Here is an 11,008-nt window from a genome sequence, read left to right as displayed (position 1 = left end):
AGGGCGCCAGACAGGGCTCCTTCGAGATTGGCCGCAAGGCATCCGCTGTAAGAGGCGACGCGGTGAATCAGGCAAGATGGAGGCATCCGCACTCCGTCCGCTCCTGGCACTCTTTCCAGCATTTCCTTCTGAGCAGAGCCCAGGAGCTTCCCACTTGAAACGCTTCAAGTCTTCCCCCTGCTTGCCTGGCCTCACCCAGGGCCCTTTTCAGAACTTGTTACAAAGTCATTCGAACGAGGAATGTATTTCACTGCCCGGTGCCTCTACCGACATCTGTCTCCCAGAGTCCTTTGATCACTCTTCTCTCAAGAGCACAGACAACCTTTTATACACGTTTTCTCTCAGAGGGTGAGAGAACTTTCTCCAAGGAAGAGTGAGATCTCGGCCAATGTCTTCCCACCACGGTGACAGTCAACTTTCAGGGCCGTGCTAGTTGGTTCGCGACCACGAAGCAAGAAGTAGACACAGACTCGGAGCCTAGAGAGAACCGGCCCAGGCCGGCGCAAGGCTTGCGACGCCGGCGACGCCGAGCAGGTGGCGCGCCAGCGGATGGAGGGGCCGGCCTGCAGGCTGCGCATGCGCCACCTGCGGGGCCAGCGGCACGGAGCGTCCGGGGCGGCGGGGTGGTGTGGTGGTCTGAATTGCGGCCCCGTGGCAGCGCCCGAGCCCGCGGTCGTTCTTGGGGCACCATCTTGTGTCACCTCGACCAGAGTTCTTTCTAGAGATTTGTCCTGAGTTCGTGATTAATCAGCACTTTCTGCGTTTCTCGGGATGACGTCATCTGTTCACAGATAAATCAGGCTCCTCTCTGAAGCTCCTGCCAGAGCAGGATCCTGTGTCCCGGAGGCTGTCCCAGGAACCCCTCCCGGCCCAGGCAGCCACCGCCAAATCCTCCCTGGAGTGCTGGGTGCCCGGCCATAGCGCCCCTGTCATTGCTTTTGCTCACTGATTAAATGCAAAAGCTCAAGGTTTTCTTTTTTCATAAATTATAAAAGGTGGAAAATTACAAAGAGGGAAGGAATCACCCAAACCCTCATCTTCAGGGCTCAGTCTGTTAATTCTGAAGCATTTGTGTCCAGTCTTTTTTTTTCCTGCCTTTTTCCCCCCAACAGATTTTTAGGTTTTAAGCATTGCTCAGCTGCAGCCATGTTATAAATACATTATTTTGTATCCTACCTTTTTTTTTTTTACTTAATGTTGTAGCAGAAACATGTTATATACTTTTAGCAAACGTTACATTAAAGCTCATAAAAAGTTTCCTTAGTGGATGTATCATCAGTTACTTAAATATAATTTCAATTTATAGGCATCTATTATGTCTAATTTTTATTGTTATATGGACAATGGGTAGACCATTGCTGCACCATTCCCCATGTTTGGCGGTTGTTGGTTGGTTGGTGGAGCATACAAGCCCCTAAGAATTTCATCCAGTGTATGTTCAGGAGAAAAACTTGGAAACTTCTGCTCTTTTCCATATTACTGATAGTAGAGAGTTAGGGTAGAGGGCTGATAGGGCAGATGAGTAGGATGAGTTTTTTTGCTGGAGAAGTGGGATGTCAGAGGCTTTGCAATGGACTTGGAGGTGAGTGGCAGAGAAGGATACATTCTTACACAGAAAGAGATGTAAGAGAAAAAGAGATCAAGGAAAAATAGTAACCTGTCACACAGAAGAAAAACTCTCGAGGTCACCTGGGTGGCTCAGTCGGTTAAGCACCTGCCTTCGGCTCAGGTCATGATCCCTGGATCCTGGGATTGAGCCCCATATTCAGCTCCCTACTCCATGGGGAGTCTGCATCTCCCACTGCCTGCTGCTCCCCCTACTTGTTCTCTCTGTGTCAAATCAATAAATAAGATCTTTAAAAAAAGAAAAACTCTCCATGAAGATAAGTGGCTGATGATTTTTAGAACACTGATGTTGAACATTGAGTTTTAATTCTATCACAAGCTCTACTGTAGTATTTGGGAAAATCCTTGTTTCTTTCTCTTTAAAACAAAAAAAATCAGAGAATTTCAGAGAAAGAACTGGTCCTAAGTGAAAGAAGAATAATACCACTTAGTGCTTTTTCTTTTTTTTTTCTTTTTAAGATTTATCCATTTGACAGATAGAGATTACAAGTAGGCAGAGCGGCAGGCAGAGAGAGAGAGAGAGGAGGAAGCAGGCTCCCAGCCAAGCAGAGAGCCCGATGCGGGGCTCGATCCCAGGACCCTGGGATCATGACCCGAGCCGAAGGCAGAGGCTTTAACCCGCTGAGCCACCCAGGCGCCCCTTAGTGCTTTTTCTGCCTCACTGTGATATGCCCCTCTGTAAAGAGAGATTGGCATGTTTTTGTAAGATTCCAGATAACCAAGGAAAAATGAAGCCAGTGAGCTATCCAATACATTTCTGCGAGCTCCCGCGTATACCTAATTAATCTCCTGCAAGTCACCTTGACTGAAAGTTGTGGTAGTAGAAAGAGATGGTGGGAGAAAGGCTGGTGGTTAGAGAATATGTTCAAGCTCCCAGGGCCTTTTTTCCCAGAAGATCTTACACATACTGTTGTTAGTCTGCTTAGTAAAGGGCATGCAATACTAGTAGTTATGTGAATACCAAAACACGATAGGTCCCTGGTGTGCTTGGAATTGTGATTGTCTGTAACCCAAGGGATACGCAGGAACAGCCAGCTCTTGGCATTTCCCTCTGCATCTCTCGCTTTGCTTGGTCTGTGGAGGTTTTCCCTTTATGAGAGAAAATGTGGCACAAACTGTCTCTAGTCGAGCCAGTTTTCTCAATGCTATCTGTGCAGAAAGCTAGACCAATTGGCAACGTTTTCTGTCTTGTTTTAAATGCACAGCACAAAGCAGGCCATTTGTGCAATTGGCGTATACTTTGCAAAGTAGCTGTCAATTCTTTTTTATTTTTTTAAAGATTTTATTTATTTATTTGACAGAGATCACAAGTAGGCAGAGAGGCAGGCAGAGAGAGAGGAAGGGAAGCAGGCTCCCTGCTGAGCAGAGAACCCAATGCGGGGCTCAATTCCAGGACTCTGGGATCATGACCTGAGCCGAAAGCAGAGGCTTTAACCCACTGAGCCACCCAGGCGCCCCATAGCTGTCAATTCTTGACCCATCTGAGAACTAACAGTGAAGCAGTGATGTAACTTCAGAGGGACAGAGACAGACCATGGTGGCTTTCTTTTCCCTCTGAATCCAGAAGACATGTCTGCCTTTCTCCCTGTCCCCTTTGCAGAACAGCTTTCTCTAGTGACAGCGCAGCCATCCTCCTCTTTCTAACCTACTTGCCCCACCTCTGTGATCTCCACCTAGAGGACTGGTCACATCTCCACAGGGTGATATTTGCTCTGAGAGTGTAGAAGAAAGCCAGTCTTCTGAGGATGACACTCCAGACACGGCTGCCAGCAACAAACGGACCAGCTCCCAGATCTCCAAATCTGCTCCTCTTTGTACTACCTGGGGATTCTCATTTTCTGGAGGATGGTTTTCTTTTTGCTACCCAGCTCTCATAGGATGGGGAAAAGTCAGCTTCATTCTCATCATGTCCACTGAGGTCAGTCCCGCCTGGTCTGGTCTCTCGGCATCTCTTTCTCCAGATTGTAACAATTCTCCAGGCTTGCTAACCCTGTTGTGTTGTGCCTGTTAAACTGTGTTACCCTTGCTAACAACTTGCTAAACCTGCTGTGTTGTGTCTGTTAAAAGGTCACCTGCTTTTTGAATTCTTTCCATTCTCCTCCCAGTTATTTGTGATAGCCTCTTAGAAGCTTAAAAATAACATTTATTTCCCCAGTGGCTTTGTATATTTCCATTTGGCAAACTGTATTTTGTTCCACGTGTTTCTAAGGGAACAGAAACCAAAATGGTTTATATCCTACTTCCTACAGTGGCCTGACTGATGTTTTGAGGTTAGAATTGTCCTTCAGCCCAAAGTGGGTACACCCAACTATAAGCTGGGCCTTGATGAAGAAACTTTATAAACTACAAAGACAATGGACATTGTTTGGTGGTTGGAAAATCTGCTTCATTGTACTTCCTTTAATCAAGCAGCAAAATTTTTAATAGATTCAAGCCACTTTGCATGGATATGATAACAACATAAAAGAGAGTTGCATTATAATCATGAACTGTAACACTGTGTCCCATTGTTAAAATAAAAGTGAGGGCAATGGAAGAAGTCAAAATGGAAGACTGGAGGGGGTATACTGGGGAGATCCTGGGGAAAGAAAATACGCAGGAAATGTTCTATTTGAAGATCTCAGTGATAGTTACAGAAGTGTGTCCATTTTGTGAAAATTCATTGAGCTCTATATTTATGATCACATTTTTCTGCATGTGTGTTCTACTTCAGTACAAAGTCGACTTACAATAAACAAATGAAATGAGGGGTTTGTTGTAGTAGGCAGTTCAGGCAATGAAGGCAATTATTCATTCAACAAATAATGTTTTAGTGCCTACTCAGTACACAGTGGTAAGCACTGGTGTTATACAGATTATAGAAATGACTCAGTTAGTAGCCACAGAGCCTGGCTTCAAGGAGTTTACAGTTAAGAGTCAGCTACAATATATGTTGAAATCGCTCAATCCGTATGCCAATGGTGGATTATTCATTCTGGCAAACGTACCATAGTAAGGTAAGATGTAAACATTAGGGGACATGGGCTAGGGATAGATAGATATAGATATAGATATATAGATACATAGATATATATATCCTCCAGGCAATCTTTGCAACTTTTCTTTAAATCTAATCCTATTCTAAATTTAAATATTTATTTTAAAAAATTTCAAAGTCATTAGAATGGCTGTATGAGAGATACTCCTTTTGGACTAAGAGAATCGCAAATGGCTTTGTAAGAGGGAAAACATGTGTGAACCAAACCTTAAGGGAAGAGCAGGATCATAATAAAGGAAAATGGGGAAGAAGTTTTCTAGACAAGGAAAAAAATGGTACAAGAAACTATGGAGTCAATAGCCATGGTATGGAAACAACCTAAATACCCATCAATGGATTAATTGATAAAGAAGATAATATACATAAAAATATTGTTCATATATATTTTTATGAATATTATTCATATATATGGTGAAATATTATTCAACCACAAGAAAGGACATCCTACTGTTTTTGACAACATGGACTTCGAAGACCTTATGTTAAACCAGGGAAAGACAAATACCATATGATCTCACTTATATATGGAATCTAAAAAAGTTGAACTTGGGGCACCTGGCTGGCTCAGTAGGCAGAACATCTGGCTCTTGATCTCAGAATCCTGAGTTCAAACCCCATGTTGGGCATAGAGCTTACTTAAAAAAATAAAAAATAAAAGCTAAAAAAAAAAATTAATTAAAAAGCAGAACTCATAGAAACAGAGAGTAGAATTGTGATTACCAGGGGCTGGGCATGGGGGGTAGGAAACAGGGAGATGTCAGTCAAAGAGTACAAACTTTCAGTTTCAGATTCATTAGAAAATGAATACTTTCTGAGGATCTAATAGATGGCATGATGATTACTGTTAATAATACTGTATTATATACTTGAAAGTTCCTAAGAGAGTAAATCTTAAATGTCCTCACCACAAAAATAAATAAATAAATGATAATTAGGCGATGTCATGGACAAGATACCTAATTCTATGATGGGAATCATTTTACAATATATAAATGTATGATTCGTTGTATGATTATACACCTTAAATTTACACAGTGTTACATGTCAGTTACAGAATTGGAAAAGAAACTGGAATGTATGACAGGACTGGCATAGTTCTGCCCAAATGGTGAGTCGGGAGCATGAAAAAAGTGGTGAAGTTGCACTGGAAAAGCAGAGGGCTTTATGAGCAGAATCAGTAAGACAATTAAATTTCCAAAACTTAACTAATGCACAAAAAATAAGCTCTGGATTGCTATTAAAACACGTTTTTTAAAAGAATTTATTTTATTTATTTGAGAGAGAGCAGGAGCAGGTAGGTGGCAGGGGAAGTCAGGATACAGAAGGGGAGAGAGAAGCAGACTCCCTGTTGAGCAGGGAGCCCTACAACACAGGGTTCAATCCCAGGATGCTGAGATCGATTGTGAGCTGAGAGGAAGGCACGAAGGTAGACACTTAACAAATTGAGTCACCCAAGTGCGCCAAAACCCATTACTTTACAATGAAAGGTGAATACATTCATTTGAAAACCAACAGAAATGAATATATTTAAATCACCTGTCAAGTGTGTGTGCATCTACCACAAGCTAAAGGAATTAAGTTGCAACATTTACCAAACAGTCACTATGTACCCAGCACTGTGATAAACACCTTATGTCTACCATCTTATTTATTCATCCTCAGAGCCTTCTGAAGCATCTGTTATGATTTCATTTTGCGTATAGAAAATTGAGAACTTGTTTCCAGCAAATGCAAAAGAGCCATAAATATAAAAAATAGATACAGCCACCTGAGATCCTGTTTGTTTCCAACAAATGCAAAACTCATAAATGTCAAAAATAGATACAGTACTTCGTGCCAGAATGTGCTTCAGTGGTTAAAATAGAACTTTGAGTTGAAAATATGTTTACATTCACATTTTATTTAAATTTATCTTTTAACTGAAAAGAGAGTCATCTGGGACTAATTTAAGTTCTACAAGACCTAGTGGTCTTGATAAGTCCATTTATCAAGCATGTTTTATGGAATAATTCAGACAAGCGTGTTTGGCAAGCAGTAATTATCACATGGAGTACAAAAAACTGATAAAGTCTGGCCTACATAGCCTAGACTAGATACAGCACAGGAGAGCTGTTTTCCAGTTCGGCTGTAAACTCTTCTTCTGTGGAGTCAGAGACAACATAACTTTGCTATATAAACTACAGGATGGACATCCCAGCTCTGACCTGCGAATGTTTCCGGATAGTTCCAAAGAAAATGAACAGGATTTAACCTTCCTATCATGGGGTTTCTAGAAGCATTTTGCCTTGCATGCAAAGCCAAGTTACTATGTATTTGAGAGTCATATGGCTCAATAGTTATTGTCATCTTTTTCCCCCTACTTACAAGACACAGTGAAAAACAAAATAGGTTTTAGTTTGGCTCTTAATAAATCTCAAATCATCCAGGAATAAAAAGTTCATCAAAGATCCATAGTTTCTATTGAGAATTTACTTCCTTTGGTTTTGTTGTTGGTGGTGGGTTTTGTTTTGTTTTTGTAAATAGAAGACTTCCCCTCCACATAATAAACCACAAAACAATTTTTACCCTCTTTATATGTGTTGAAAGAGAATTAAATTCCTGAATGGAAACTGTGTTTTCCTTTAATTCCTGACAAACTGTGTCCTATACCTGACAGCCACAAGGTAGGAAGGCAGCTGAGTTATTCAAAGAAGCATTCTGTTCCTGGTCTTGCCATTCAGTATCACAGGGTGTGATGAAAACTGGAACAAATATGGAAATCGCAGAAGTGCCAGAACATTACATTTAAAAAATGGAATTATTTGAGTCAATCTGGAATGTCTGGTTCTTTTGGTTTAGGCCTCATGGGTAGCATTGTGCTTCAAAAACAACTTGAATTGGCTACCAGAATTCCAGAAGGGTAACATAATCTCGTACCTTTGTGGAGAGATGCTTATCTTTGTCTACTGTTAACAGAAAGAGGCTGGATTCTTCTACCTTTTCATGTTTCAAAATGAAAATTGTTCAAATAAGTGTCAAACCTGAATGGAATTTGGAAACAAGAATGGGAGGGTGTAATTTCTCAGTTCTTTTCAGTTTGTGCTAGTCTTTATTTGAAATAAATGCCCCCGCATGAATCAAATCCTTTATAGCTACAGAAATATGGGACTTGGGAGAGCCTCATCCTCACCACTTCCCGTTCTGTGATTTGGCAATCAGAGAGAAGTTCTCAGAGTTAGTAATCCTGAATACAAGGCTCAGACCTGAGAGGAGACAGAGACACATAAATGAGACCCAGGAGTGGCAGAGGTTCACCTCCTCTTCTGGAAAATGTAGCCTAGAGCCCAGTGACCTCTGCTCCTTGCCAGTGATGGTACTGTCCCTGCCAAGGCCTTCACGGAGGGCTGTGACCACAGGGCAGGTCTCATTTCTCCCCTGTCACCAACACACAAAGTTGTAGGGGTGTTGTCCAACCACAGTAAAGGGTTGGGGAAAACCAGAGGGAATTACAACACACGAAGGAAGGAATTTTAAGCTATGTCATCCAACAAAGGGAAAAAAAAAAACCCACCAAGTTAAGGGGACACACCCAAACTGCTAACCTTGTTGACTTCTTGTCGCAGAGTTCAATGAATCCCCAGGCACCTTTGGGACTCCGGAGTTTCTTCTTGTGGGGTTAGTCTAATTCCATCACTCCTCCATGCAGTTGACACCTCCATGCCTGGTCTATCCCACCTAGAAGAAGACTCCAATGGCTCCAGCAGGACAATCCACGATGCCTTGGGAGAGTCTAGGGTCCAGTTCCTTTGAAAATGTTGCCTTCAGTCGGGGTTACAGACTTATCTCTGAATTTTTCTACTTGGAATGCACACGCATTCTCACACACGTGCTTCTCAACCTTTAATGTGCCTGTAAACCACCTAGGGTAGGGATTGAAGCTGCATTTCTTACAAGCTCCCAGGTGAGGCTGCTGGTGTGGTCAGTGGCCCACATTCTGAATAGTGAGGATCTAATCAATATTCAATCCCTATTCGACTGTCTTCAATTATCCCAATATCTTTGACAGATCTTTCTCTTTTTTTAGTCGGGATCCAATCAGGAATCATGCACTACATTTGGCTGTCCTGTCTCTTTAGAAAGAGGATGTGAGCTTTTAGTTGGCTGCTTACTTGGTTACACAAAGACCCAGTGAAAGCGTTAGCATTTCCCCTGTGAGATCCCCCCTCCATTAAATATGTAGACAAAGACCACACTCCTCACAGCCTCTGTGAGGGAGGCGCAGAGGAGAGAGTGATGTTTTCAGTTACATCTGAAAGGACCCACCTGGGCCAGCAGTACCATGGCGACCAGGAACCATGGCGACCAGGAACCATGGCGACCATAACCCTAAGAATATGAAAGCAATGATAGGTCTTACAAAGTCTTGGATTTAACTGAGTATGCAAGAAGATGCCATTAGCAGAATTGAATGTTTGGCCACAGCTCCAGACCTACTGTAGAAAAACACTCAGGGCCATCCAGATTGCAAAGGGTGGAGTGACTGGCCAGTGTGCAGGAGTTTTGTTCTGGAAAGCAGAAAACTGCAGGAAGTGGTGGCTTTCTTCTTCTTCACATTGCCAGTCACAGTGGCTATGTGCAGACTGACTGGAAGAGAGTTGAAAAAGATGTAAACAGAACAGAAAAGATTAAGAAAGGAGCAAATAGGGGTGCCTGAGTGGCTCAGTGCGTTAAGGCCTCTGCCTTCGGCTCGGGTCGTGGTCCCAGGGTTCTGGGATCGAGCCCCACATCGGGCTGTCCACTCAACGTGCAGCGTGCAGAAGAGGAGCCTGCTTCCTCCTCTCTGTCTGCCTCTCTGCCTACTTGTGATCTCGATCTCTCTCTGTGTTAAATAAATAAATAAAATCTTTAATAAAGAAAGGAGCAAATAAGGAAGCACCTGAAACCCATGATACAAGTGAAGTAGCAACAGAGTTTATCAAACAGAACATTGTGATATCCAGTGGATTTGTGGGAGGCCTTGCATCTTAAGGATATGAATATTGTGTCATACTGGAGTTGCCCTTAAGAAGAGAAATGGTGTTAGCAGGAAAACACGAGTGATGGTCAAGGTGGAGGCATGACTTGTGGAGGTTGTTAAGGATGATATTCATGTGTCTTTGCTCTCTCTGCCTTATGCCTCAGTCTGGTTCAAAAACTTTTGTACTGGTAAATGGTGGTATACAGTGTGGGATAGTGTCATGACCAATTTGACAATTTATTAATCACAAAATAACAATAAATCTCTAGCTTTTACAAAAAAAAGAGAGAGAGAGAGAGAGAGAAATGGTGTCAACAAGGTGATTTCTCAACATTACTCACGGCCAGATTCTCAGGGCAACGAGAAACATCTAGGTGGACAATACCAAACTCACAACTTAGTGGTTTGCCACTGAAGTTTGGCAAACTAGTATCTGCTATAAAAACAAGCTATAAGGTATATCTACAATACTATTCCTGAGAAAAACATGGCTGTCATTATTTTTTTAATTGCATTTTTATTAACATGTAATGTATTATTTGCTTCAGGGGAACAGGTCTGTGATTCATCGGGCTTACACAATTCACAGCACTCACCATAGCACATACCCTCCCCAGTGTCCATCATCCAGCCACCTCGTCCCTCTTCACTCAACCCCCACCCCCAGCAATTGTCAGTTTGTTTCCTGAGATTAACAGGAATCTCTCATGGTTTGTCTCCCTGCTTTTGTTTTTAAATTAGCCCACAAACTTCTACCATTGGATGTACATATGTAAAGGAAAAAAATGTGCTGGGTATATTCCCCAGTGAAGTATTATATTTGTTTCATCTAAATAAGGTATTCTTTGTTTTACTTTATAGTACAGTGCTGCCAATAATTAAAAATTTATACTACAGCTTCGACATTAAGGTTGGCTCTTTTTTAAAAGATATGTTTGCTATACACTGAGGAACAGTAATGCCCTTTGTGGAAGGACTTAGAGGTGATAGAATAATTAAAGATATTAAACAGACTTAGTACCAAAAAGAGAGGAAGAAAGGAAGGAAGGAGGGAAAGGAAAGGAAAGGAAAGGGAAGGGAAGGGAAGGAAGGCAAGACAGGAAGCACCTGGAGTTGACACAGGAGTGGTTAGGTTGGGGTGTGTGTGTGTGTGTGTGTGTGTTGTACATGCAAACCATATACACTGACCTGGATTTTCTGAAGCAAGTGCAAGGATATGGCTCCTCCCTCAGAATAGTAGCACAACACTTAAACACAACTGCAAAGGAGTTTTATTGTCTTTGTTCTCAGACTTAAAGATCTTATCCATTCCCTCCAGAGAAAGTAGAATCCAGGGCTATATCGAAGCA

The 11,008-nt window shown here is 42.2% G+C and overlaps 1 pseudogene; it reads left to right on the top strand.

The window, feature by feature from the left end:
* The first annotated feature begins 576 nt into the window (after positions 1–576).
* Positions 577–9,670, top strand: LOC123939246 (annotated as a pseudogene).
* The last annotated feature ends 1,338 nt before the right edge of the window (positions 9,671–11,008 follow it).

The sequence above is a fragment of the Meles meles genome, chromosome 3 (genome assembly GCF_922984935.1).
Source record: "Meles meles chromosome 3, mMelMel3.1 paternal haplotype, whole genome shotgun sequence".
In the NCBI taxonomy this organism is placed as follows: Eukaryota; Metazoa; Chordata; class Mammalia; order Carnivora; family Mustelidae; genus Meles; species Meles meles.
Note: the sequence above shows the minus strand (reverse complement) of the source record. Positions and strands in the feature narration are given on the sequence as shown.